The sequence below is a fragment of the Rhinopithecus roxellana genome, chromosome 5 (assembly GCF_007565055.1).
Source record: "Rhinopithecus roxellana isolate Shanxi Qingling chromosome 5, ASM756505v1, whole genome shotgun sequence".
Classification (NCBI taxonomy): Eukaryota; Metazoa; Chordata; class Mammalia; order Primates; family Cercopithecidae; genus Rhinopithecus; species Rhinopithecus roxellana.
Genome location: NC_044553.1, coordinates 122,237,622 through 122,264,654, shown reverse-complemented (window position 1 = coordinate 122,264,654; position 27,033 = coordinate 122,237,622). Strand labels below are relative to the sequence as shown.

Genomic DNA, 27,033 nt, shown 5'->3' with positions numbered 1-27,033 from the left:
GGAAGAAACTGCATCAACTAACGAGCAAAATAACCAGTTAATATTATAATGGCAGGATCAAGTTCACACATAACAATATTAACCTTAAATGTAAATGGACTAAATGGTCCAATTAAAAGACACAGACTGGCAAACTGGATAAAGAGTCAAGACCCATCAGTCTACTGTATTCAGGAGACCCATCTCACATGCAGAGACATACATAGGCTCAAAATAAAGGGATGGAGGAAGATCTACCAAGCAAATGGAGAACAAAAAAAAGCAGGGGTTGCAATCCTAGTCTCTGATAAAATAGACTTCAAACCATCAAAGATCAAAAGAGACAAAGAAGGCCACTACATAATGGTAAAGGGATCAATTCAACAGGAAGAGCTAACTATCCTAAATATATATGCACCCAATACAGGAGCACCCCGATTCATAAAGCAAGTCCTTAGAGACTTACAAAAAGACTTAGACTCCCATACAATAATAATGGGAGACTTCAACACTCCACTGTCAACAGTAGACAGATGAACGAGACAGAAAGTTAACAAGGATATCCAGGAATTGAACTCATCTCTGCACCAAGCAGACCTAATAGACATCTATAGAACTCTCCACCCCAAATCAACAGAATATACATTCTTCTCAGCACCACATCACACTTATTCCAAAATTGACCACATAATTGGAAGTAAAGCACTCCTCAGCAAATGTAAAAGAACAGAAATTGTAACAAACTGTCTCTCAGACCACAGTGCAATCAAACTAGAACTCAGGACTAAGAAACTCAATCAAAACCGCTCAACTACATGGAAACTGAACAACCTGCTCCTGAATGACTACTGGGTACATAACGAAATGAAAGCAGAAATAAAGATGTTCTTTGAAACCAATGAGAACAAAGATACAACATACCAGAATCTCTGGGACACATTTAAAGCAGTGTGTAGAGGGAAATTTATAGCACTAAATGCCCACAAGAGAAAGCAGGAAAGATCTAAAATTGACACTCTAACATCACAATTAAAAGAACTAGAGATGCAAGAGCAAACACATTCAAAAGCTAGCAGAAGGCAAGAAATAACTAAGATCAGAGCAGAACTGAAGGAGATAGAGACACAAAAAAGCCTCCAAAAAATCAATGAATCCAGGAGTTGGTTTTTTGAAAAGATCAACAAAATTGACAGACCGCTAGCAAGACTAATAAAGAAGAAAAGAGAGAGGAATCAAATAGATGCAATAAAAAATGATAAAGGGGATATCACCACCGACCCCACAGAAATACAAGCTACCATCAGAGAATACTATAAACACCTCTATGCAAATCAACTAGAAAATCTAGAAGAAATGGATAATTTCCTGGACACTTACACTCTCCCAAGACTGAACCAGGAAGAAGTTGAATCCCTGAATAGACCAATAGCAGGCTCTGAAATTGAGGCAATAATTAATAGCCTACCCACCAAAAAAAGTCCAGGACCAGATGGATTCACAGCTGAATTCTACCAGAGGTACAAGGAGGAGCTGGTACCATTCCTTCTGAAACTATTCCAAACAATAGAAAAAGAGGGAATCCTCCCTAACTCTTTTTATGAGGCCAACATCATCCTGATACCAAAGCATGGCAGAGACACAACAAAAAAAGAGCATTTTAGACCAATATCCCTGATGGACATCGATGCAAAAATCCTCAATAAAATACTGGCAAACCAGATTCAGCAGCACATCAAAAAGCTTATCCACCCTGATCAAGTGGGCTTCATCCCTGGGTTGCAAGGCTGGTTCAACATTCGCAAATCAATAAATGTAATCCAGCATATAAACAGAACCAAAGACAAGAACCACATGATTATCTCAATAGATGCAGAAAAGGCTTTTGACAAAATTCAACAGCCCTTCATGCTAAAAACGCTCAATAAATTCGGTATTGATGGAACGTACCTCAAAATAATAAGAGCTATTTATGACAAACCCACAGCCAATATCATACTGAATGGGCAAAAACTGGAAAAATTCCCTTTGAAAACTGGCACAAGACAGGGATGCCCTCTCTCACCACTCCTATTCAACATAGTGTTGGAAGTTCTAGCTAGGGCAATCAGGCAAGAGAAAGAAATCAAGGGTATTCAGTTAGGAAAAGAAGAAGTCAAATTGTCCCTGTTTGCAGATGACATGATTGTATGTTTAGAAAACCCCATCATCTCAGCCCAAAATCTCCTTAAGCTGATAAGCAGCTTCAGCAAAGTCTCAGGATACAAAATTAATGTGCAACAATCACAAGCATTCTTATACACCAGTAACAGACAGAGAGCCAAATCATGAATGAACTTCCATTCACAATTGCTTCAAAGACAATCAAATACCTAGGAATCCAACTTACAAGGGATGTCAAGGACCTCTTCAAGGAGAACTACAAACCACTGCTCAGTGAAATCAAAGAGGACACAAACAAATGGAAGAACATACCATGCTCATGGATAGGAAGAATCAATATCGTGAAAATGGCCATACTGCCCAAGGTTATTTATAGATTCAATGCCATCCCCATCAAGCTACCAATGAGTTTCTTCACAGAATTGGAAAAAACTGCTTTAAAGTTCATATGGAACCAAAAAAGAGCCCGCATTGCCAAGACAATCCTAAGTCAAAAGGACAAAGCTGGAGGCGTCACGCTACCTGACTTCAAACTATACTACAAGGCTACAGTAACCAAAACAGCATGGTACTGGTACCAAAACAGAGATATAGACCAATGGAACAGAACAGAGTCCTCAGAAATAATACCACACATCTACAGCCATCTGATCTTTGACAAACCTGAGAGAAACGAGAAATGGGGAAAGGATTCCCTATTTAATAAATGGTGCTGGGAAAATTGGCTAGCCATAAGTAGAAAGCTGAAACTGGATCCTTTCCTTACTCCTTATATGAAGATTAATTCAAGATGGATTAGAGACTTAAATGTTAGACCTAATACCATAAAAACCCTAGAAGAAAATCTAGGTAGTACCATTCAGGAAATAGTCATGGGCAAGGACTTCATGTCTAAAACACCAAAAGCAACGGCAGCAAAAGCCAAAATTGACAAATGGGATCTAATTAAACTAAAGAGCTTCTGCACAGCAAAAGAAGCTACCATCAGAGTGTGAACAGGCAACCTACAGAATGGGAGAAAATTTTTGCAATCTACTCATCTGACAAAGGGCTAATATCCAGAATCTACAAAGAACTCAAACAAATATACAAGAAAAAAACAACCCCATCAAAAAGCGGGCAAAGGATATGAACAGAGATTTCTCAAAAGAAGACATTCATACAGCCAACAGACACATGAAAAAATGCTCATCATCACTGGCCATCAGAGAAATGCAAATCAAAACCACAATGAGATACCATCTCACACCAGTTAGAATGGCAATCATTAAAAAGTCAGGAAACAACAGGTGTTGGAGAGGATGTGGAGAAATAGGAACACTTTTACACTGTTGGATTGTAAACTAGTTCAACCATTATGGAAAACAGTATGGCAATTCCTCAAGGATCTAGAACTAGATGTACCATATGACCCAGCCATCCCACTACTGGGTATATACCCAAAGGATTATAAATCATGCTGCTATAAAGACACATGCACACGTATGTTTATTGCGGCACTATTCACAATAGCAAAGACTTGGAATCAACCCAAATGTCCATCTGTGACAGACTGGATTAAGAAAATGTGGCACATATACACCATGGAATACTATGCAGCCATAAAAAAGGATGAGTTTGCGTCCTTTGTAGGGACATGGATGCAGCTGGAAACCATCATTCTTAGCAAACTATCACAAGAACAGAAAACCAAACACCGCATGTTCTGACTCATAGGTGGGAACTGAACAATGAGATCACTTGGACTCGGGAAGGGGAACATCACACACTGGGGCCTATCATGGCGAGGGGGAGGGGGGAGGGATTGCATTGGGAGTTATACCTGATATAAATGATGAATTGATGGGTGCTGACGAGTTGATGGGTGCAGCACACCAACATGGCATAAGTATACATATGTAACAAACCAGCACGTTATGCACATGTACCCTAGAACTTAAAGTATAATTAAAAAAAAAAATTATGCTGTCATTTAAATTGGTTGTTGTTGTTTAGTTTTGTTTTTCCCCCTTATGGATCATTTTTCTCTGACTGCTTTCAAGATTTTCTCTTTATGTTTAATTTTCAGATGTTTGATTATGATGATTCTTGGCATTAATTTTTTTGGATTTAACTGGTTTGGGTTTTACTCAGCTTCTTGAATCTGTAGATGTATATCTTTTGCTAAATTTGGAAATTGTAAAATAATTTCTTTGAATATTTTTCACTCTCATTTTCTTTCTCTTCTTTTTGTGAGACTCTCATGACAGAAATATCAGATTTTGTTACAGCTTCACACCCCTGGAGGCTCTGTTGATTTTTTTTTTTTTTTTTTTTTTTTTTTTTGGTCTATTTTACCTTTGTTGCTCAGATTGAATAATTTCTATTCTGTCTTCAAGTCAGATCCTTTCCTTAGCTATCTCCACTCTACTATTGAGCCCAGCCCACATGTTTGTAATCCCAGTTATTGTATTTTTCAGTTCTAAGTTTTCGTTTAGTTTTTCTTTACATCTTCTATTTGTTTTTTGAAACTTTCTACTTTTGCATTGGTTTCAAACATGTTCCTAATTGCCTACCAACGCATTATTATGATTGAGATTTTAAAATCCAGAGAATTCCAACTTTCTGAATTACCTGTTTTGGCATCTGCTAATTTTCTCTTCTCATTAAAGTTGAGGTTTTTTCTTGATTTTGGTATTATGGGTGATTTTTAAAATTATATCCTGGACATTTTGGGTATTATTGTTTGAAACTCCCAAGTCTTACTTCAGTCTTCTTTTTCACGAGGCCTCCTCTGACACTGTGCCAGCAGAGGAGGGAGAATACCACCCCTGCTGTTGGGTGATCCAGGCTCCCCACTCAGCCTCTGTTGACACCTGGGAGGGATGGGGACCTTGGTACTGCTAGGCGGGAGTGGAAGTCCAGGCTCCTCAAATGTTCTCCACTGAAGCAGCAGGTGGCGGCCAGGTCAAGATGAAGTCATTTCTTGGCCTTCTCTAACATCACCTCATGCAAGTATGGGGAGGAGCATCTCCCTTTTGCCTGGGAATGTTTGAATCTAGAGTGCTCACTGGGTCTTTGCTGATGAGGCTGCTGGTGGCATCCGGCTTTTTCCTTTTGTATTTCCCTGGGGCAGGGCTCTTGGCTAGGCATGGACCAGCTGTCAGGCTGCTTCTCTCCTGACCATTCGGCGAGAGAGGGCAAGCTTTCCTCAGGACTTCTTGGATCTGCACCTGTTGGATTTGTTTTGTTGTTTTGTTTTGTGCATTCTTCTCCAAAACCCAGTTTGAAATACGTAACATAAATAGTAAACCTAGGGATCTCAGCACCATGCCATTCTGCCTGTCACAAAGGTGTGATCCCTTTTGCCTTCTTCTCTGAACTGCTCACAACCTTCTTATGTTTATTCATTGATTATGTTCAGACATCTTAGTCATATTTAGCAAGAGTAATAATCATTACTCAGCTCAGGCTGCCATAACAAAATACCATAGAATGGGAGGCTTTAAATGACAGAAATTTATTTTCACACAGTTCTGGGAGCTGAGAAATTCAAGATCAAGGTTCTGGATTTGGTTCCCCGATGAGAACTCTCTCTGGTTTATGGCTTCCTTCTCATTGTGTCCTCACATGTGTGTCTCTTTCTAGAGAGAGGGAGTGGGAGAGGGAGAAAGAAGGGCACGTGCTGGCTTCCCTATTCCTATAAAGTCACCAGTCCCATCAGAATAGGGCCCCACCCCTGTGACCTGATTTAACCCTGGTCAGCTCCCGCTTATCCTTTTCAGCCATATTACCTCCTTCTCATTTTTCTTGTATTTATGCTGTCATAGCAAGTGGTATTTTTCTGAAAGCATATGCTTAATTTATTTAGACTTTATATTTATTCAGATTAAGGTTGGTCAATTTCTTCACTCAATCTAAAGGAAAAGCTCTTTAAAAATCAGCCTGGTCATTTTTCAACAAACCTCAGGTGTGGACTTTGGGCGTCCGATTGTGTAGGAGGCTCTCAAGGCTGGCTGTCTGCCTGATCAGCATTGTCACTGGGGGATGAGCTGGCAGGGCGCCATGTTGTTTCCTTCACCTTTGTGTCTCCAAGTGACCCTTTCCTCGTAGAGATGAATTTCCACCGATGGTGAATAGTCCTTGCGTGCATAGTAACCCCAGTGTCAGAACATCTTCTCCTTCCACTGCTGGGGATAATTAGCTTCCTTTTTTCTTTTGTTTCATACATCTGGAGCCAGAAAAGGCATAATAGGTCACATAGTTTAGAAATGGACACATTTTTTTTTTTTAATTTCATGAACTCCTTCATATCCATTTATCCAGGCTACGTAAAACTGTTAGAAGGAATGCCCAGGCTACAGGCTACAAGCAGGCAGGAGGGTGGGGCCTGTGGATCCCAGCTGTCTCCCACACAAGGCCCTGGGGAGTTCAGTCAGCCATCCTAGGTGGCAAAAGTCATTACCCAAGAAGGCGGGAGTAAAACTCGTGCTTCTGCCCTCTTGCTCTGTATGAGGTGGGTTGGAACTGAGAAGGCCAGGACCTTCAAAATGCTGCACTCTCCCTGAGAAGTTGGAATTGAAAAAAATAAAATCTGCCATCCAGCACAAGAAGATGAAAAAGAAGTGCGACTGTTTTAGGCTGTGCTCAGTCAGGGCCCAAAGTCTTCCGTGGGAATTCACAACAGATGAGGGAAGGGGTGCCTTCTGGTGCATCTGAGGTGGTGGTTGATATGTCCAGCAGAACCCAGGAAATTCCAGCACCACTTGTAGTGGCATGAAAAGTGGTCTGATTTGTGAGGCTCTGGGTACCTGGTAGAATGGAGTGCAGGGCCCCTGGAGAGGAGTCCCCTTCTGGCCAGGTCCACAGGATCCCCATAGACACGGTAGCAACACAGGTTGGGAGTTGGGAATTCATTCCAGTCTGTCCTGTCAGCAAGCTTCATGTGCCATGAACATGCTCTGCAGATGGTGATTGGGGTTTGAGACATGGGTTTTCTGCAGCCTGACAAATATTCCGTGCTCTGATAAATGTCCAGGTGTGAGGCCAGGTGTGCAGGCAGTGCTGTGAGAGGGCAGCCAAGGGCTCTGCCCCTTTCTCTCCTGCATCCTCCTCCTTCCACATCCATCCTGTCCCACCCCGTGACTACATATGTTTTTTTTTTTTTTTCCCCCGAGACTGAGTCTGGCTCTGTCTCTCCCAGGCTGGAGTGCAGGTGGCGTGATCTTGGCTCACTGCAACCCTCACTTCCCAAGTTCAAACAATTCTCATGCCTTAGCCTCCTGAATAGCTGAGATTACAGGTGCCCACCACCATTCCTGGCTAATTTTTGTATTTTTAGCAGAGATGGAGTTTCACCATGTTGACCAGGCTGGTCTCAAACTCCTGACCTCAGGTGATCCGCCCACCTCGGCCTCCCAAACTCCTGGGATTCAGGCGTGAGCCACCATACCTGGCCTGCATCTGTGTTTTTAAGCTCTTGTGCCATTTAGCCTTCATTAAATTTTTTAAGAAAACGTTACAAAATGAAAACTCTATGAGAAATGAAACACTATAAGAAATAATATGAAAACTCAATTTTTAAAAATCAACTAAAAGTGAAGTTCAAATTAAAACACATACAGAAACAGCTCACTTTGAGCAAGCATTCATAAACAGCAAAAGGCAGGTTTGGACTCTTAAACACTTAAGACAATAGAAACTAACATGATTTGAAAATAATTAAATGCAAGTAAGAATGAAAAACAAACGAGAAACCCTTTAAAAAGCAGCTTTGAAAAGAATCAAGTAAAATTAAAAGATGAGAAATAATATAACCATCAATTAAAGACAGTGGAGGCACAGAATGTCAGATGAGACAGTTGAAGGAGCAGAGGCAATTTCCTGCATGAATCATAGAAAGCTAAATAGATGGAAAATAGGAAAGAATGATTTACAGTCGTTGCAATAATATCTAACACTTCTGTAGTGTTTCTGTGCGCCAGGCCCTATTTCAAATGCTTTACATAGACTAACAACCTTCTGAGGAAAGCGCTGTGATTATTTTCAGATATGGCAGCCGGAGCACAGTGTGGCCAAGGTCACACAGAAAGCAGGTCTGGAAGCCTGTACCCACCAGGAGAGGCTGTGCCTGACAAGGAGGGCCGTTTCCTCCCATGCGGGGGATAGGTGCTCCCACACACACTCGCTGGAATAGTAGAAGGCAATAATAAATAGCATGTGGGAGAAATGTTAAGAGATTATTTTCAGAAAACAGGTAAAGTTATGACTCACATACAGATATAAAAATGAACACATGCTAAAGAAACTATTTTACTCATATCGCATGAGGAAACCAAGCAGATGTTCTCCTCAGTTCAATGGGAAAGTCAAACTAGTACAAAATTATATAGAGTAAAGGAATTTCAAGATGAATTCTAAGTGGACACAAAACTTGTTTATCTAAAGGGGCAGGAAGTCAAGGCACTACCAATTAAATCACTACTGGGCGACTAAGAACGTCCGCATCTATCAGCCGCCTGCAGTCCATGCACAGTGACAGAACAGCTCAGCCAGGGAACAGGGCGAGACTTGCTAAGTGAGATCCATGTGCTGTAGGGGACACATCGTTTTCCATTGAAATACAATGATTTTTTTTCAACAGAAGCCATGTCCCAAAAGAACAGCTGAGAATGTAATAATATTGATGAAAAACATACATCCTCAGATTCAGGAGTTACAAGTCTGAGGAAAGATAAGTGATAGGAAATGAGCCCAAGACATATTGTGCAAGAAAAGCTGCAGGAATGTCCAAAGCCAAAAAAAGATCCTAGAAGCGATGAGAGAGAAAAGATGGCTTGCTAACAACGAGATGGCAATTAGACTGACTGCAGACCTTGTAAAGGCAACAATAGAAGCCAGAAAAATAAACGAAAATAATGTCTTTTAAGTATGAAAGGAAATAATTGTCAACCTAGAGTTTTATCCTGAGCTAAACCATTCTTTACCTGGGGTTCAAAATCAAGACATTCTTGGGAAAAGAGATACTAAAGGAGTTTACCATGCAGGGGCTGTGCTACTATTTTAAAAAACTACCAGAAGACACTTAGGAACTAGCCATGAGAAGCAGTGAGTGAAGCAATTGGCAAAGATTCAGGTACATGTAAACAGATTTGGTTATATAAAATAATAATGATGAATTTGAGAGTATTAAAAACAAAGTGGGGCAGGGCGCAGGGGCTCATGCCTGTAATCCCAGCACTTTGGGAGGCCAAGGCAAGCAGATCACCTGAGGTCAGGAGTTCAAGACAAGCCTGGCCAACATGATGAAACCCCATCTCTGCTAAAAATACAAAGATTAGCCAGGCGTGGTGGCATGTGCCTGTAGTCCTAGCTACCTAGGAGAGTGAGGCAGGAGGATCGCTTGAACCCAGGAGGCAGAGGTTGCAGTGAGCCGAAATAGCACCACTGTACTCCAACCTGGGCAGCAGAGCAAGTCTCCATCTCAAAAATAATAATAATAATAATAATGGAATTAAAATATTGGAAAATGTAGCATGAAATAGTAACTTGGACAGTGCTTGGAGGTGAAACCCTCAGGTGAACTTATATGACTCTGGAAGACCATGGAGACGTCAGCTTTAAGTAAAATATACAAGGTTAAAATGAGAGAATAACCACCAGACCAGACACATTAAGAATACTATATTTAACTTCCAAACAAGTAGGGGTCAAATGGGGAAGGGATGAAGAAAATGGAAGAAACCTAAATGCAATCCAAGGAGAAAGAAGTCAAAAGAATAATATTAGATAGTTGAAATGAAAACAAACATTACAATAGACAAGATAAAAGTAAATGGAGTAGCCATTTGGTTAAAACACAGATCTCCCCAGTACATCTCTTTGCATTTAAATCGAACAATAGACTGTTTAGATGAAACTAAACCATATGTATGTAAGGAATGAAAACAAGGAAAAAGAAAAACAGGAACAAAAATAAAATGTGTGTGGCTGTGTTTATAACACAACCACACACACAAACACAGTAAGGAAAACAAGTATAATTGAGGTTAAATAAGGTCAGGTGATAATGATTTTTAAAACTAAGGCTGTATAACAGATCTTACATGTATACATCTAATAAAATTGCTTTGAAGAAAAGTTGGTAGAATTTTAAGTTTACTGGATGAGTCCACAATTACAGTAGAAGATTTTAACGTACCTCTTTTAGTAATTGATAATGTAAGAAGGGAAAAAAATGTAAGTATGTAGGTGTTCTGAACAACATAGTTAACAAGCCTTATCCAATATGTAGATATAGATACAGATATAGAAAAAAATGCATCCTTATTCCACGAGAAAATAAATATATGGAAAACTAGATATCCACATGTGAATTAAAACCTTTAGCATGTGTTGTGTGAGTTTGCATGTGTGTGTGTGTGTGCACACATGCACTCACACATGTATAGGAATGTAGGCAGACATACATAGCCTTTAAGTGCTTATGTTAGAAAAGATACTTGTCTAAGTATCTTTACCATATGATCCAACGATTGTCCTCCTCGCTATTTACCCAAAGGAGCTGAAAACCTGTGTTCACACAGAAACCTACACACATATGTTGATAGCAGCATAGACTTCTTTTTTAGGAAACCCTAAAGGCTTTTAATATCCTTTTTGGGAAAATGTGTGAGTTAATTATCAAACTTAAGAAGTTATAAAACATAACATTAAATCCAATGAAAAAAGAAGGAGGAATAAAGATAAACCTAAAAATGTATTAAATAAGAAAACTAAAATAGAGATCAGCAAAGGACAAATTGGTTTTAAAAAAGAGCTAATAAAATCAACATACCTCAGGAAATAATTACCAACAAAACAAAGAAGGCACAAAGAGACATTTGCTGGATATAAAAGGAGTTTTTAACTACAGAAAAGGACTTAAAAATAGAATATTATGACACAACTTTATGCCAAAAATTTGGAAACTTAGATTTAATATTTTCTAGAAAATAGACCAAAAATGGAATAGACTAGCAAAAAATAGACTTTATTTTTAAACCAATTTGAGGTTCATAGCATAACTGTGTGGAATGTACAGTTCCCATGTCCCCTCCCCACCCCCACCCAAGCATAGCCTCCCCAATCATCCACAGCCAGGGCCATACAATTGTAATAGATGAACTGATGCAGACACATCATTACCACCCAGAGTCCATAGTTTATATCAGGGTTCTCTCTTGGTGTTGTATGGGTTCTGTGAGTTTGAACAAATGTATAATGACCTGTACCTACCATTATAATATCAGTCAGAATAGTTTCACTCTCCTAAAAATCCTCAGTGCTCCACCTATTCATCCCTCCCTCTTTCTGCAATCCATGGCAGCCACTGACCTGTTATGTTTTGTTTGGTTTGGTTTGGTTTCATTTGGTTTGGTTTGGTTTGGTTTGGTTTGGTTTGGTTTGGTTTGAGATGGTGTATCGCTCTGTCACCCAGGCTAGAGTGCAGTGATGGTGATCTGGGCTCACTGCAACCTCCGCCTCCCGGGTTCAAGCAATTCTCCCACCTCAGCCTCCTGAGTATCTGGGATTACAGGTGTGCGCCACCACGCCCAGCTAATTTTTGTATTTTTAGTAGAGACAGGATTTCGTCATGTTGGCCAGGCTGGTCTGGAACTCCTGACCTCAGGTGATCCACCTGCCTCGGCCTCCCAAAGTGCTGGGATTACAGGCGTGAGCCTCTGCACCAGGCCTGATCTGTTTTGCTGTCTCCATTGCTTTACTTTTCCTAGAATAGAATATAATTGGAATCTTACAGTCTGTAGCCTTTTCAGATTGGCTTATTTCATTTGGTAATATGCGTTGACGGTTCCTCCATGTTTTTTCATGGCTTGCTAGCCCATTTCTTTTTAGCACTGAGTAATAATCCACTGGATACAGCACAGTTAGTTTATCCATTTCACCTACTGAAGGTTGCTTCCAAGTGTTAGCAATTATGAATAAAGCTGCTATCAACATATGTGTGTAGGTTTCTGTGTGAACACAGGTTTTCTTCTCCTTCAGGTAAACACCAGGGAAGGCAGTTGTTGGATCACATGGAAAGAGTATACTTTGTTTTGTAGGAAACTGCCAAACAGTCTTCCAAAGTGACTGCACCATTTTTCATGCCCACCAGCATTGTGTGAGAGTTCCTGTTGTTCTGCATCCTTGCCAGTATTTGCTGATGTTAGTGTTCTGGATTTTGGTCATTCTAATAGATGTGTAGTGGTATCTCAGTTTTTTTAAAAATTAGTATTTCACTGATGATGATGTGGAACATATTTCCATGTGCTTATTTGCCATCTGTATATTGTCTTTGCTCAGGTGTCTGTTAAGGTCTTTGGCCTTTTTTTTTTTTTTTTTTTTTTTGAGATGGAGTCTCTCTGTCACCCAGGCTGGAGTGCAATGGCACGATCACAGCTTACTGCAACCTTAGCCTCCCGTGTTCAAGCGATTCTCCTGCCTTAGCCTCCGTAGTAGCTGGATTTACAGGCATGCGCTCCCAAGCCTGGCTTTTTTTTTTTTTTTTTTTTTTTTGTATTTTTGGTAGAGATGGGGTTTCACGTGTTGGTCAGGCTGGTCTCAAACTCCTGACGTCATGATCCACCCGCCTCTGCCTCCCATAGTGCTGGAATTAACAGGCATGAGCCACCACGCCTGGCTTTGGCCCATTTTTTAATTGGATTGTTTGTTTCCTTATTGCTGAGTTTTTAGAGTTCTTTGTATATTTTGGATTACAGTTCATTATTAGATGTGTCTTTTGCAAATATTTTCTCCCAATCAGCAGCTCATCTTTTCATTCTTTTGATCAATATGTTTTTAAAAAGAAATTCAAAAAGGTGGGTTTACAGGCAAGTTCCACCCAGCATAAAATATCATTATGAACATAAATATATGTCTTTTTTTATTTTTTATTTTTTTTATTTTTATTTTTATTTTTTTTTTGAGGCGGAGTCTCCTGTGTCGCTGGGACTGGAGTGCAGTGGCCGGATCTCAGCTCACTGCAAGCTCCGCCTCCCGGGTTTACGCCATTCTCCTGCCTCAGCCTCCCGAGTAGCTGGGACTACAGGCGCCCGCCACCTTGCCCGGCTAGTTTTTCTATTTTTAGTAGAGACGGGGTTTCACCGTGTTAGCCAGGTTGGTCTCGATCTCCTGACCTCGTGATCCGCCCGTCTCGGCCTCCCAAAGTGCTGGGATTACAGGCTTGAGCCACCGCGCCCGGCCGTCTTTTTTTATTATTATCCTTTAAGTTCTAGGGTACATGTGCGCAATGTGCAGGTTTGTTACATAGGTATACATGTGCCATGTTGGCTTGCTGCACCCATTAACTTGCCATTTACATTAGATATTTCTCCTAATGCTATCCTGCCCCCAGCCCCCCACCCCCCGACAGGCCCCGGTGTGTGATGTTCCCCGCTCTGTGTCCATGTGTTCTCATTGTTCATTTCCCACCTATGAATGAGAACATGTGGTGTTTGGTTTTCTGTTCTTGTGATAGTTTGCTGAGAATGATGGTTTCCAGCTTCATCCATGTCCCTACAAACGACATGAACTCATCCTTTTTTATGGCTGCATAGCACTCCATGGTGTCTATGTGCCACATTTTCTTAATCCAGTCTGTCATTGATGGACATTTGGGTTGGTCCCAAGTCTTTGCTATTGTGAATAGTGCCACAATAAATATACGTGTGCATGTGTCTTTATAGTAGCATGATTTATAATCCTTTGGGTATATACCCAGTGATGGGATCGCTGGGTCAAATGGTATTTCTAGTTCTAGATCCTTGAAAAATCACCATACTGTCTTCCACAATGGTTGAACTAGTTTATAGTCCCACCAACAGTGTAAAAGTGTTCCTATTTCTCCACATCCTCTCCAGCATCTGTTGTTCCCTGACTTTTTAATGGTTGCCATTCTAACTGGTGTGAGAGAGATGGTATCTCATTGTGGTTTTGATTTGCATTTCTCTGATGGCCAGTGATGATGAGCATTTTTTCATGTGTCTGTTGGCTGCATAAATGTCTTCTTTTGAGAAGTGTCTCTTCATATCCTTTGCCCACTTTTTGATGTGGGGTTTTTTTTTTCTTGTAAATTTGTTTAAGTTCTTTGTAGATTCTGGATATTGGCCCTTTGTCAGATGGGTAGATTGCAAAAATTTTCTCCCATTCTGTAGGTTGCCTGTTCACTCTGATGATAGTTTCTTTTGCTGTGCAGAAGCTCTTTAGTTTAATTAAATCCCATTTGTCAGTTTTGGCTTTTGTTGCCATTGCTTTTGGTGTTTTAGTCATGAAGTCTTTGCCCATGTCTATGTCCTGAACAGTATTGCCTAGGTTTTCTTCTAGAGTTTTTATGTCTTAAGTTTAAGTCTTTAATCCATCTTGAGTTGATTTTTATATAAGGTGTAAGGAAGGTATCCAGTTTCAGCTTTCTACATATGGCTAGACAGTTTTCCCAGCACCTTTTATTAAATAGGAAATCCTTTCCCATTTCTTGTTTTTGTCCGGTTTGTCAGAGATCAGATGGTTGTACATGGCTGGTGTTATTTCTGAGGCCTCTGTTCTCTTCCATGGGTCTATATATCTGTTGTGGAACCCCTACCATGCTGTTTTGGTTACTGTAGCCTTGTAGTGTAGTTTGAAGTCAGGTAGTGTAATGCCTCCAGCTTTGTTTAGGATTGTCTTGGCAATGCGGGCTCTTTTTTGTTTCCATATGAAGTTTAAAGTAGTTTTTTTCCAGTTCTGTGAAGAAAGTCATTGGTAACTTGATGGAGATGGCACTGAATCTATAAATTACCTTGAGCAGTATGGCCATTTTCACAATACTGATTCTTCCTATCCATGAGCATGGAATATTCTTCCATTTGTTTGTGTCCTCTTTTATTTCATTGAACACTGGTTTGTAGTTCTCCTTGAAGAGGTCCTTCACATCCCTTGTAAGTTGGATTCCTAGGTATTTTTTTATCTTTGTAGCAATTGTGGATGGGAGTTCACTCATGATTTGGCTCTCTGTTGTCTGTTATTGGTGTGTAGGAATGCTTGTGATTTTTGCACATTGATTTTGTATCCTGAGACTTTGCTGAAGTTGCTTATCAGCTTAAGGAGATTTTGGGCTGAGACGATGGGGTTTTCTAAATATATAATCATGTTATCTCCTAACAGAGACAATCTGACTTCCTCTTTTCCTATTTGAATACCCTTTGTTTCTTTCTCTTGCCTGATTGCCCTGGCCAGAACTTCCAACACTATGTTGAATAGGAGTGGTGAGAGAGGGCATCCCTGTCTTGTGCCAGTTTTCAAAGGACAAGATTCCAGTTTTTGCCCATTCAGTGTGATATTGGCTTTGGGTTTGTCATAAATAGCTCTTATTATTTTGAGATACATTCCATCAATACCTAGTTTATTTAGAGGTTTTAGCACGAAGGGCTGTTGAATTTTGTCGAAGGCATTTTCTGCATCTGTTGAGATAATCATGTGGTTTTTGTCGTTGGTTCTGTTTATGTGACGGATTACATTTATTGATTTGCATATGTTGAACCAACCTTGCATCCCAGGGATGAAGCCCACTTGATTGTGGTGGATAAGCTTTTTGATGTGCTGCTGGATTCAGTTTGCCAGTATTTTATTGAGGATTTCCACATCGATGTTCATCAGGGATATTGGTCTAAAATTCTCTTTTTTTGTTGCGTCTCTGCCAGGCTTTGGTATCAGGATGATGTTGGCCTCATAAAATGAGTTAGAGAGGATTTCCTCTTTTTCTATTGATTGGAATATTTTCAGAAAGAATGGTACCGGCTCCTCTTTGTACCTCTGGCAGAATTCGGCTGTGAATTTGTCTGGTCCTGGACTTTTTTGGGTTGGTAGGCTATTAATTATTGCCTCAATTTCAGAACCTGTTGTTGGTCTATTCAGAGATTTAACTTCTTCCTGGTTTAGTCTTGGAAGGGTGTATGAGTCCAGGAATTTATTCATTTCTTCTAGATTTTCTAGTTTATTTGCATAGAAGTGTTTATAGTATTCTCTGACAGTATTTTGTATTTCTGTGGGATCAGTGTTGATATCCCCTTTATCATTTTTTATTGCGTCTATTTGATTCTTCTCTCTTCTTTATTAGTCTTGCTAGCGGTCTGTCAATTTTGTTGATCTTTTCAAAAAAATCAGCTCATAGATTCATAGATTTTTTTGAAGGGTTTTTTGTGTCTCTATCTCCTTCAGTTCTGCTCTGATATTAGTTATTTCTTGCCTTCAGCTAGCTTTTGAATGTGTTTGCTCTTGCTTCTCTAGTTCTTTTAATTGTGATATTAGGGTGTCGATTTTAGATCTTTCTAGCTTTCTCTTGTGGGCATTTAGTGCTATAAATTTTCCTCTACACACTGCTTTAAATGTGTCCCAGAGATTCTGGTATGTTGTGACTTTGTTCTCATTGGTATCAAAGAACATCTTTATTTCTGCCTTCATTTCGTTATTTACCCAGTACTCATTCAGGAGCCCATTGTTCAGTTGCCATGTAGTTGTGCAGTTTTGAGTGAGTTTCTTTTTTTTAGACGGAGTCTCGCTCCATCACCCAGGCTGGAGTGCAGTAGTGTGATCTCAGCTCACTGCAAGCTCTGCCTCCTAGATTCATTCTGGATTCATGTCATTCTCCTGCCTCAGCCTCCGGAGTAGCTGGGACTACAGGCGCCCACCACCACGCCCGGCTAATTTTTTGTATTTTTAGTAGAGATGGGGTTTCACCGTGTTAGCCAGGCTGGTCTCAATCTCCTGACCTTGTGATCAGCCCGCCTCGACCTCCCAAAGTGCTGGGATTACAGGCTTGAGCCACCAAGCCCGGTCTTGAGTGAGTTTCTTAATCCCGAGTTCTAATTTGATTGCACTGTGGTCTAACAGACAGTTTGTTATGATTTCTGTTCTTTTACATGTGCTGAGGAGCGTTTTACTTCCAATTATGTGGTCAGTTTTAGAATAAGTGCAATGTGGTGCTGAGAAGAATGTATATTCTGTTGATTTGGGGTGGAGAGTTTTGTAGATGCATATTAGGTTCACTTGGTGCAGAGCTGAGTTCAAATCCTGTGTATTCTTATTAACCTTCTGTCTGGTTGATCTAATATTGACAGTGGGGTGTTAAAGTCTCCCATTACTATTGTGTGGGAGTCTAAGTCTCTTTGTAGGTCTCTAAGGACTTGCTTTATGAATCTGGGTGCTCCTGTATTGGGTGCATATATATTTAGGATAGTTAGTTCTTGTTGAATTGATCCCTTTACCATTATATAATGGCCTTCTTTGTGTCTTTTGATCTTTGTTGGTTTAAAGTCTGTTTAACAGAGACTAGGATTACAACCCCTGCTTTTCTTTTGCTTTCCATTTGCTTGGTAGATCTTCCTCAATCCCTTTATTTTGAGCCTATGTATGTCTCTGCATGTGAGATGGGTCTCCTGAATATAGCACACTGATGGGTCTTGACTCGTTATCCAATATTCCAGTCTGTGTCTTTTAATTGGAGGGAGCATTTAGCCCATTTGCGTTTAAGGTTAATATTGTTATGTGTGAATTTGATCCTGTCATTATGATGTTAGCTGGTTATTTTGCATGTTAATTGATGCAGTTTCTTCATAGCATCGATGGTCTTTACCATTTGGCCTGTTTTTGCAGTGGTTGGTACCAGTTGTTCCTTTCCATGTTTAGTGCTTCCTTCAGGAGCTCTTGTAAGGCAGGCCTGGTGGTGACAAAATCTCTAAGCATTTGCTTGTCTGTAAAGGATTTTATTTCTCCTTCACTTATGAAGCTTAGTTTGGCTAGATAGGAAATTCTGGGTTGAAAATTCTTTAAGAATGTTGAATATTGGCCCCTACCCTCTTCTGGCTTATAGGATTTCTGCCAAGAGATCTGATGGGCTTACCTTTGTGGGTAATCTGACTTTTCTCTCTGGCTGCCATTAACATTTTTTCCCTTCATTTCAACCTTGGTGAATCTGACCATTATGTGTCTTGGGGTTGCTCTTCTCAAGGAGTATCGTTGTGGTGTTCTCTGTATTTCCTGAATTTGAATGTTGACCTGCCTTGCTAGATTGGGGAAGTTCTCCTGGGTAAAATCCTGAAGGGTGTTTTCCAACTTGGTTCCATTCTCCCTATCACTTTCAAGTACACCAATCAAACATAGATTTGGCCTTTTCACATAGTCCCGTGTTTCTTGGAGGCTCTGTTCATTTCATTTTACTCTTTTTTCTCTCATCTTGCCTTCTCACTTTATTTCATTAATTTGATCTTCAAACACTGATATCCTTTCTTCCACTTGATCAAATCGGCTATTGAAGCTTGTGCATGTGTCATGAAGATCTCATACTGTAGTTTTCAGCTCCATCAGGTCATTTCAGGTCTTCTCTACACTGTTCTAGTTTAGCCATTCATCTAACCTTTTTTCAAGGTTTTTAGCTTCCTTGTGATGGTTTCAGATATACTCCTTTAGCTCAGATAAGTTTATTATTACTGACCTTCTGAAGCCTACTTCTGTCAACTTGTCAAAGTCATTCTCCATCCAGTTTTGTTCCATTGCTGGTGAGGAGCTACAATCCTTTGGAGGAGAAGAGGAGCTCTGGGTTTTGGAATTTTCGGCTTTTCTGCTCTGGTTTCTCCTCATCTTTGTGGTTTCATCTACCTTTGGTCTTTGATGTTGGTGACCTACAGATGGGGTTTTGGTGTGGATGTCCCTTTTGTTGATATTGATGCTATTCCTTTCTGTTGGTTAGTTTTCCTTTTAAGAGTAACGCCCCTTAGCTCCAGGTCTGTTGGAGTTTGCTGGAGGTCCACTCCAGACCCTGTTTGCCTGGGTATCACCAGCAGAGACTGCAGAACAGCAAATATTGCTGCCTGATCCTTCCTCTTGAAGCTTCGTCCAAGAGGGGCACCTGCCTGTATGAGGTGTCTGTTGGCCCCTACTGGGAGATGTCTCCCAGTCAGGCTATACAGGGTTCAGGGACCCACTTGAGGAGCCAGTCTGTCCATTCTCAGAGCTCAAATGCCATGCTGGGAGAACCACAGCTCTCTTCAGAGGTGTCAGACAGAGACATTTAAGTCTGCAGAAGTTGTCTGCTGCCTTTTGTTAGCCATGCCCTGCCCACGGAGGTGGAGTCCATAGAGGCAGTAGGCCTTGCTGAGCTGCAATGGGCTCCACCCAGTTCGAGCTTCCCAGCCGCTTTGTTTACCTAATCAAGCCTCAGCAGTGGCGGACACCCCTCCCTCCCACCAAGGCTGTAGCCTTGCAGATCGATCACAGACTGCTGCACTAGCAGTAAGCAAGGCTCTGTGGGTGTGGGACCCACCGGGCCAGGCACGGGAGGGAATCTCCTGGTCTTCTGGTTGCTAAGACTGTCAAAAAGTGCAGTATCTGGGTGGGAGTATACTGTTTTTCCAGGTGCAGTCTGTTACAGCTTCCCTTAGCTAGGAAAGGGAAATCCCCTGACCCCTTGCTCTTCCTGGGTGAGGCAACACCCCACCCTGCTTCGGCTCGCCCTCTGTGGGCTGCACCCACTGTCCAAACAGTCCCTGTGAGATGAACCAGGTACCTCAGTTGGAAATGCAGAAATCACCCATCTTATGCATCAGTCTCACTGGGAGCTGCAGACCGGAGCTCTTCCTATTCAGCTGTCTTGGTAGCAACCCCTATCTATAAGTCTTAACTGAAATATCAGCATACCAAAATCTAGCAATAGTTTAAAAATAAATCCTAACAAGTGTAGGCTTCTATTAGGAGTGGACACTTTGTTTAACTTTCAAAAAGTCCATTAATATAATTCATTCTATTAAAAGAATGAGGCAGAAAAAAATAAATGATCATTCTGATAAGTTGGAGAAAAATCAGTTGATGTTATTTAAAACCCATTTGTAACTGGAAGAAGTTTCCCCTAACTTGACATCAGGTCTCAATGCTGAAACAGAAGTTTCTAAATGTAGAATAAAATAAGCATATCAGTGTCATCACTCTTTAAAAATATCTTAGTGACTATATGAATTTCAATAGTAATACCAGTAAAATAATAAAATATGAATAAGAAAGGAATAAACCTGTTATCATCATTTAGAGGCCATATCATGTCTTTTTACATAGAAAATCCCTAGAGACTGTCTAGAAAAAATATATCTGATACAAAACAAGATCTATCGAAGTACCAAATGTATTTCTATCTTCCTACAATAGACAGTTCGAAAATGTAATTTCACAAATTTTATTTTCAATATCTGCAGGTGTTAACGAGTACCAAAAAATAAATTTAAGAAAGAACAACATAAATGTTGAGTTGTATCACATTTATGCCTGGGAAAACTCAATACCATAAAGATGCCAGACTTTTCCAAAATAAATTGAATGTGATGAATGTGATTCTAACTAAATTTAATGTGATTCCAACTAAAGTCTCAGCAAGGACTTCATGAGACTGTACAAGTACATTTAAAATTTACAATGATGAGCAAGGGGTCAGTAATGAGCAAGAATAGTAAAGTAAGACAATTTTAAAGAAAAAGAACCAAGTTGAGGGACTTTCTATGCCAAATGCAACACTTTCATAATGCTGTAAGGATTAAGATGATGTTTTGCCAGATCAGGGATAGACATGTAACCCAAGGAACAAAACTAGGGAGTCCAGAAACTGGATATCTGCTGTGTTAATCATATCCCATGTTATTTATAGCATTGTTGTAATCCATCTTTTGCCATATCTGGTTGTTATAATATCCCATGTTACATTGAATTTAATATGCAAACTAGTAGGTAAAGAAAAGATTCCTGGGTGGGAGCTAAACATTGGGTACTCGTGACATAAAGATGGCAACAACAGACACTGGAGACTACCATGGGAGGAAAGGAGAAGGGGGCCAGGATTGAAAAACTATTGGATACTCTGCTCACTGCCTGGGTAATGGAATCAATTATACCCTAAACCTCAGCATCACATGTGATATACCCATGTGACAAACCTGTACATGTACATCCTGAATCTAAAATAAAAATCAAAATATGAAAAGGTAGCATGTGCCTGCAGTCCCAGCTACCAGGAGACTGAGCAGGAGGATGGCTTGAGCCCAAGAGTTTGAGGCTCCAGTGAGCCATGATCGCACCCCTGCACTCCAGCCTGGGCGACAGAGCATGACCCTGTCTCAAAATAAATAAATAAACAAGTACAAATAACATAAACAAGTAAATATTTTCTTTTTAATAAAAGGAAATATTCTTGAATGCGTTTTTCTGGAAGCCTCCTTCTGGTACCTCAGAATTCTGCTTCCTGGAATCTCTGGCAGGTAGAAATGACCATAAAAGTTGGATTCTACTCAAGACTTTTTTGGTCATGGACTATGACGGGCCACATTGCTGGTTGCAGACCCTCAACATTTTAGAATAAAATATAGAACTAAATCAAAAGATTTAGGACAGAGTGTGTCTCTCCCTCTGTCTTCTATGCAGAAAATTCACCCATTCTCAACAGCTGTGCTTTCCCTCTGCAATCTGGGTATTGCTTCTGTCAGTGGTCTCTTCACATGGAATTGGGGAATTGGCAACTTTTTCCCCTTTCTTGAGAGATTTAAAGTAAATGACACCTTAGATCAGATAGATGAGCATCATCCTTCGTCCTCCCTTCCTTTTTGAATAGATTTCAACTTCATCTCTCCTGCCCTTCTCTCTCTCAGTCTTTCAAGGTTGCTGAGAACTCAGAGGGAATAGGATCGATTTCACATGAGACCTTACTATTTAGGGTCATCCTGAACCCATGCGTAGCATGTTCTTTGCAGCAGGACAGAGTGCCTGGATTTCTTCTTATTCTTGTTATTTTATTATTTTTCATCTTTACCTGAATGCAGAGGCTCATTCTGGTGAACACATGCCCTATTGGGAGTTGGTCTTGCTGGGCTTCTTTGACGGCTGGGCCCTTGGCTTTTTCTCTCAAGGTTCCTTCTCTGTGGAGGCACAGTCACTCCCTTCTTTTCCAGCTTAGGGTTGAGGCCTCCTGTGCTCAGCAGTAGAGGTCAATGCTACAGAGTTGACTGAGGCAGGAGACTGAACCTAGGATCAGAGGGCTCTTGTTCCAGGGCCAGCAGCTCCTCAGGGATGAGACCAGGTACCAGTGTGTGAGGACTCCAGGGCATGTGGAGGAAGGAAAGGTGTGATCTCAGACCCACAGGGTTCACCTGTGCCCCATGGGCTCCCCCTGCCTATACTGCCATTGATGTCTGAAAGCACAGTTTGGAATCCCATGAGGATTAGGCTCCTGAGTCCTGCCTGGGGGGCCAAGCAGTGGTTTGCTCCAAGCCCTCTTTCAGCTTCACTGCTTAGGGCAACATGGTGCAAGCAAACACCATGATCCTGGAGCCTCCTTCGATCTGGTTTATCTCCAAATGTGTGATCCCACCATGCCCTCCGCCAGGCGCCTGTCCACATCCGTTTCCATCTTTGGGAGCTCTGCCTATCCTTTAGATTCTATGCAGACACCTCTCCTCCTCCTACCCCTGCGAAGGACATGTAGCTTGCATCCTACATGTTTGAGTTAAATTTGCCCCAGTCGTCGCCTCCATGGTGGGGGTAGGGCTCAGAGCTCTCCTCACAGCAAGAGTGAGCCCCAGTCATTGCTGGCTGTGGGAGGACAAAGGCAGCCAGATAAAGGCAGCTCCTGCAAGGATGGAGAGGCCACAGGCCGGCATCCTCACAAATCGCGGATGTACTGTGTCTTCCAGTAGTCGAAAAAAAAGAATATATTTGACCATTTTCAGACTATTTAATACAGAACAGTTTAAATATACACAGAAGAGGAGCAAGGAGACAAATGAAACCCTGCAGCCCCACCCCTCTTTCCACGGTTATGGATGTTTGCCAGCACAGGGCTGCCCTGCACCGGTGATGGGGTCACTGTTGGCTGGCATCCACCAGGCATCCCCGGGGAAGCTGTGCCAGTGTTGTGGCCACTGAGGTCCTTGTAGGGGTTCTGGCCACTCACATTTCTGAGGTTCTTCATTTCCCACCTCAGATCGCTGTTTTTGAACTCAATTTTCAGCAATAGGGCCCTTCTTCAAACCCATCTTATCTCCACTCCTAATGTTCAGAACAGAGAAAGTAGTATTAGCACAAATCCATTACAAGAGTTTACTTTTATACTGTGTACTTATAAAATCAGTTTGCCTAGGGGAAAGAAGCGTAAAACTACCATCATGGGTATTAAGATTTAGATTTTGATAACATTTATGTGTTACAATTTCATGTAGCTCAATATTCTGTTTGGATGAACAACATTCAGAAATCACTGAGTCACAAATCACTGAGTCACAGGTAAGCTGTTGCTAATAGCAACAGTTTTTTTTATCTTGTTTTTACCTATTTGACTTGTGATCTCGAGAGTCTCAATTACATTGATCCAAATGCTTGAAAGAAAGGCTTGTAGGAACTTTTTTTTTTTCAGAGTTGAATCACTGATCTAACAGATGCTTAGTCTTGATTATAAATATGAAAATCAGACAGGAAGAATCCTAAGCTTAAAATAAGCAAAACTTTGTTCCCCATAACATGCATCAAACCACACTATTCTTAACTTTTAATGTATTTTTATTTCAAAAATATTTATTTATGTTTTTATTTTATTTTATTAGAGACAGGGTCTCACTCTGTCTCCTAGACTGGAGTGCAGAGATGCAGACATAGCTCTCTGCAGCCTCAAACTCCTGGGCTCTACTAATATAGTAGCTGAAACCATAAGCTCATGTCACTGCACTGATTAATTTTGTTTATGTTTTGTTTTTGTAGAGATGGGGTCTTGCTTTGTTGCCCAGGCTGGTCCCAAACTCCTGGCTTCAAATGATCCTCCCCTCTGGGCCTTACAAAGTGCTAATATTATAGGCGTGGACCACTGTGCCCAGCCTGTAGACCATGCTTTCTGTTTTGCTGGTACCGAGGGTGATTGATGGGGGAACGCATCCCACTTCTGCTACGGCTTAGATGCCATGTAATTGGAAGCACAGACTTTAATTATTTAAAAGAGCAATGCAAAGCTGAAATCTCATTTGGTGACTCCTTTATAAGAGATTCAAATGCGTGCACATTCATGGCCAGAGAGGCTTTAGTTTAACTTCCATGCAAAAAGGAGTTAAACAGGACACATAAATTAACACAATGGTAGTCTCTAAGAGTTAAAATTTTGTTAATAGTCATTTGAATGTGTGACTTTTATTACCATTTTCAAATGCAAAGGCACTAAAATATTGGAGGTGAATATTTTCAGAAACCTTGAGGCGCCTCTGTAGGATCTCAGGGCTCCAGAGAATCTAGCTTGAAGATCGTGATACAATCCAGAGTGAGGTTGTGCAGGTCCACATTTTCAGCTATTTTGTGCCCAATCACTGTTTATAATGTGACTCATTAACAGTCAGATACAATGGTCGAGCAAAGAATATTTACATCTTGATCCTACCTCCTCCTGTCTCTTTCCCTATGTGTGTTTGGAAGTAAGAGGGGGATGTGTCCTTTCGTGACAGCTTGACTCCTGCCTTCTCTCTCTCCCTCCCTCCTTTCTCTCAGTTTCCCCAGTTCCCTAATTCTCCCCCTTTCTTCCTTCCCTTAAACTTCATCACGTTTTTCTTGTTTCATATTCAAATCATGGCTTCCTTGTACAGTTATTAATCTTTTCCTAGAGTTTCCAGTTGCCTTTTTTCTTATTACAAGAATTTTTTAAACTGTGTCCTCAATCAAGTCCAGGATGTTTTTCAGCTCATTATATCTCCTCTGTCTTGCTCTGAACCCATTTGATTCTGTCCTCACTACCTTAACATCTTGCCACAATTTGGACCCACCTTTTTCTAGGTCTCCTGCTCAAGTCATCCTCTAAATCTCTTTTATTGATCTCCAGGTTTAGTCTAAAAGTGTATTTCTTCTTTCTCAGTTTTCACTCTCATTGTTCCAAAGCTGACCAAGGAAATATATGTTGGGAACAAGCTCTTCAAGGCCTTAGTGTTCTTGGAAACCCCTGTTTCTGCCTTCATGCTTGGGTGGTTTTCCTGCTGTGAGAAGTGTCTTCATGTTATTGCTTGAGTAATTTTCTCCCTCCCACTCTCCCTGATGGAGCTTCTGTGAGTGAGGCGAGTTCCCCTGGCCTTGTCCTCTATGCCATCTTCTTTCTATGTTACATTTGATCTCTGTGATTTCTATCATCCAAACCTCCCACCCACTCGTAAAAAGTTATTTCATAAATCTTACCTTTAATTTCCATTTTTCTGTTTTTCTAATGGCTATATCCTCTTGAATTTTGTGAGGACATTACTTTTTTAAGAAGTGATTTTTCCTTATTTTCGTTGACTCATTCTTCTTGGGTCTTTTTTGGTGTGTATCCTCCGTGTGTGTCGCATGCTGAAGACTGTCCTTGGGTGTCTGTGATTCTGAGTGTCCCCTTGGGGGAATCTCAGACATGGGAGAGGCTACCTGAAGCTCCGTAGTCATGAGCAGCTCCTGCAGGGGCCATGGTGGCCAAAATGAGGGGAACTTTACTCTGGGGTGCTGATACTTTGACCGGCTGCCTGTGTGTGTGTGTGTGTGTGTGTGTGTGTGTGTGTGTGTGTGTGTGTGTGTGTGTGTGTGTGTGTGTTTGAGGTGGTTTATTTTTCTTTACCAGTAGGGCTGTGTTTTAAGGGTACCCAGGGTTGATTTTAATCAGGCATAGTGAGACATTCAGACACAGAAGTGACTGTCCTGAAGTTTTACTCACAGTTCCTTAGAAGCAGAAGCACAGGCTAGGCGCGGTGGCTCATGCCTGTAATCCCAGCACTTTGGGAGGCTAGGGGGAGTCGGGGGGGCGGTGGATCACGAGGCCAGGAGTTCAAGACCAGCCTAACCAACATGGTGAAACCTTGTCTCTACTGAAAGTACAAAAATTAGCCGGGAGCAGTGGCACACACCTGTGATCCCAGCTACTCAGGAGGCTGAGGCAGGAGAACTGCTTGAACCCAGGAGGCAGAGGTTGCCGTGAGGCGAGATCGCACCACTGCACTGCAGCCTGAGCAACAGAGCGAGACTCCATCTCAAAAAAAAAAAAAAAAGGAAGCACAGCGCAGCACATGCAGGGACACAGGGAGGCACGGGAAACCTGAGCAAGGGCCTTGCTTCATTGTGGCTTCTGCAGGAAGGAAGGGAGGAGCAGCACACGCAGGCTTAGGCTTAGGCTTAGGATTCCTTAGAATGATTGCAGTAGGCCCTGGGGCATAGGGACTCTTCCTGGTTAGGTGTTACCTGGTCCTGCAGTGATGAGAGCAGGACTGGTGTCAACCCCAGTGCGACAGCCTGATAAAGGATGTGTTTGGGTGGGTGTATGGGTTCTAGATTGATTGATTTGTGTTTGAAAGGCCGGAGTTGTTTACTATCTCTCCAGGAGCCCTCCAGAGTCAGCAAAGCCCCAGATGTCAACACATCAGAATCCAGAAAATAGAAGAAGACAAGGCTAGTACAGGCTGTTGGTGTAATTGCTGTTGCTGCTATGTGTGTGTGTGTCCTTTATCCCAGTTGTTAACACCTGGCTGCAGGAGGCTGGAACAGGGGACGGAGAGGCGCAGAGGTGCATCCATCTAAAACTCGCACTTCTATTGTCTTCCCCCACTCTCCTTCTTTTCATCACTAACTGGAGCTGGAAGCCCTGTAGGGTTGTGGTGTCCAGCTCCCTCCTGCAACTGCAGTTCAGTCATTCAAGATATATATGTGGGCCGGGCGCGGTGGCTCACACCTGTAATCCCAGCACTTTGGGAAGCCAAGGCGGGCAGATCACAAGGTCAGGAGATCGAGACCATCCTGGCTAACACGGTGAAACCACATCTCTACTAAAAATACAAAAAATTAGCTGGGCGTGGCGGTGTGCACCTGTAGTCCCAGCTACTCGGGAGGCTG

At 41.5% G+C, this 27,033-nt stretch overlaps 1 protein-coding gene across 3 annotated transcripts in view; it reads left to right on the top strand.

The window, feature by feature from the left end:
• CHRNA7 (cholinergic receptor nicotinic alpha 7 subunit) overlaps nucleotides 1–27,033 on the top strand; it is a 146,629-nt gene that overhangs the window by 101,337 nt on the left and 18,259 nt on the right. The gene's annotated exons all lie outside the window — the stretch shown is intronic.